Raw genomic sequence first — 3,239 nt, 5'->3', positions numbered from 1 at the left:
TATGGTGAGTCACCACATAGTTTGGTGACTCACCGAACTCGACCCTTGTACCTGGTCCGACGAGAGCCTTATCGAGGCTATAAAACCATTACTGACACTATGAAATAAAAGAAACGGAGGGAGATACAGGAACAACAACCAACAACCAAAGACAGAGCAAGAACTACACCAATGATCCCAGACAAATACAAATCGAAAGAAAATAAAAGAAGCCGAGAGACTTACCACCGAGGAGAGCCTTCAAACCATCACCGGAGACGCTATTCTAAACGAGGTAAAAGCTTTGATTTTTCTTAGATCTATGGAGATCTAAAATTTTTAGGAGTAAAGGTCGGATTCGACACTAGGGTTAAAAAAGGAAGCATTGGTGTAGTTTTTCAAACTCCGACCACCGTTTACGGTGGCCGGCGGTGGCCATCGGCGCCGGAGCATGGCGGCCGATTAGTGCCCGGGCTCCCTCCGGGCGGAGGTTTTAGGAGAGAGATGAGAGAAAAATATTCTCTCTCTACTAGAGAGAGAATGAAAAAGAAAAAAATGAAAGCAAATGGCTTAAAGAGCCGATTAAAAGGGTATTTAAACCCTTCCCCAAACGACGCCGTTTTGGGGAGGGTACCTGTGTAATTTCCCTCATGGGAAAATCTCGTCCGCAGTCACTCCTAGTTTGTATTCTTTACAAATTAGTCACTGCAATCAACTTCTAATTATTTCAATTTAGTCTTTATATTTTATTTATTTATAATTTAGTCATTACTTGTATTTTATACATATTTATGGTAAATACTTTATTTAGTCCCTGGTAATTTTAATAAATTTTATTTTAACCCGAATAATTTATATTAAGGCTAAATTACATTGTTAGTACATATCTTTTTAATAATTCAAATTAGGATCTTTATGTTTTATATTTTTGTTACTGATTTTTTTTAATAATTTTCATTTTTGTCTATTAATTTATATATTCTGTATTTTAATACTATAGTTTTAATTTTATTTATTTTAGTCACTATTTAATTGCAATTTAATTTGTATTATTATCATTTCAATTTCAAAATCTTTAAATTATACTTTAATTATTATTTTATTATTATATTAGTCATATAAATATATATATATATATATATATATATGTTTAAATAATAATATTTATTTATTTTTAATATCAAAGAAAATGGTTGTCTTAAAGAAACTGGATGTCCTATTCTGGTATTTTAAAAATAAATAAATATATTACTTATAAAAACCAGAAAATACATATTGTTTTATTTAAATTATTTTCTTAGAAAAAAATTATTATTTTTAATATTTATTTATTTTTCAAATATTATGAAGTGACAGTCTTTAAGAAACTAGATGTCATTTTCTGATGTTTTAAATAAATAAATATTTTATTTATAATTTATAAAAATTATTTAATATCTTTTTCTTCCTTAGAATTATTCGATTAAAATACGAAATAATAGGATCATAAATTAAATTTATATATGAATTCTTAAATTCTACTATTAGAGACAATTTATAATCGACAAGGACTAATTTTGGGCGTTGTGGGGTTGCTATTCCTTCCCCAAATGTAACCAACCACGAATCCCTTTTTATTATTAAAAAGAATGAATTTTTGGTTAAACGCGGACCCATTTATCTTTTAACTGATGTTTTCTTACAAACTCTTTTAAAAGATGATTTTTAGGTATTCGACCTACCTGACCCAAAAGGTCGATGGCGACTCCCAAAATATTTCATTAAAAACCATTTATTTATTCACATTACATTTCCCGCCAAGTAAAAATTCTTACCCGGGTGAAAATCGGTTACGACAAAAGGCAAGATTAACTCCTTTTTATCCCAAGTGACAATATTTACATTTCCTACTTTTAATCTCAACTATCTATTTTCACTCATCCAACGTTCTTAAATTAGTATAAAACTAAAAGAGTTTTACATTGTGTAACTAGATCCTGCCCATATATATATATCATTACTTTATAACAACCTTAAAGATATTGGCATTCAAGCATTTCACTCCAAGATATATATATCACCATGGATCTAATTACATAGTGTAAATTTAAAAATTTGATACTTTTTTAAGATCGTTGGATGAGGGGAAACAAAAGACTCAGATTAAAAGTAGAAAATAAGAAGATATTCACTAAGAAAATATAAGGACTTAATCTCAGCCTTTGATTTTTGATCATCCAATGATCCTAAAAAGATGTAAAACTAAAAGTAATTAATATATACATTAGCTGTAAGTGGATCCTAACCCCCAACACACACATAAAATTAGAGCTATTTGATATTCTAATACTTTTTTGTATGCTTAATTTTATTCAGGTATGGGTAGGATATCATGTTAGAGGGTCAAACATATAAAATTTTAAATAGGGGAGAACTCATATAAAATTTTACATAGGAGAATTTATAAAATTTTAATGGGTAAAAACATATTTTTAATAAAAAACTATATCTAATATATATAATAATATAAAATTTTAGGGGCGTAAGCCCCCACCCGCCCTCCTTTATGTGCATTCCTTCTTTTATAATATGTTGATCATATTTTATATTTTTATTCAAATGATGCTTGATAATTCTTTTTTATCAAATTCATAATATATCAATATGGTAGAAGTTCATCTTAATTTTTTTTAAAAATGGTCAAGTGGGATGATATATTAGATCTCTTAAGCAAGGTTAGATGTTCGAATCCTGGCGATTGCAAATAGAGAAAACTGTGTTGAGAGCAGTGACGGATGCATGTGGCTCTCTAGGGGAGCATTTGCACATTAATTATTTTAGGAAAAAATTTAAATTTATTTATTTTTGACAGAACTATATTTAGTTTAACTTGTAAATGGAAATAGGAAAAATATGAAAATTTGCATACCCAAAACTTTTAAAATCAAGTATTATAATTTTAGACCCTCATTTTTAAATTTTTAGATCCGCCACTGGTTGGGAGGGTCACCCTTGCCTTTACAATACTCAATCCAAATTAGTCGATCAATAGATCAGATACCAGTGATTATAATAAAAGATTAATTTAATTTTTTTTAAAGACATAGCGAATACAATCATATTAATAAACTAAATGGTCGGATTGTCTAATATGCGGAAAACTATTGAAATATCTAGATGGATCTAATTTTACACTAATATAAGTGTGATATTTGAATATTAGATATTATCTGATCTAAAATTTCATATATCTAAAATTTTATACTATTAAAATTATGATT

This window comes from Hibiscus syriacus, unplaced genomic scaffold (genome assembly GCF_006381635.1).
Source record: "Hibiscus syriacus cultivar Baekdansim isolate YM2019G1 unplaced genomic scaffold, ASM638163v2 tig00111937_pilon, whole genome shotgun sequence".
Lineage (NCBI taxonomy): Eukaryota > Viridiplantae > Streptophyta > Magnoliopsida > Malvales > Malvaceae > Hibiscus > Hibiscus syriacus.
Note: the sequence above shows the minus strand (reverse complement) of the source record.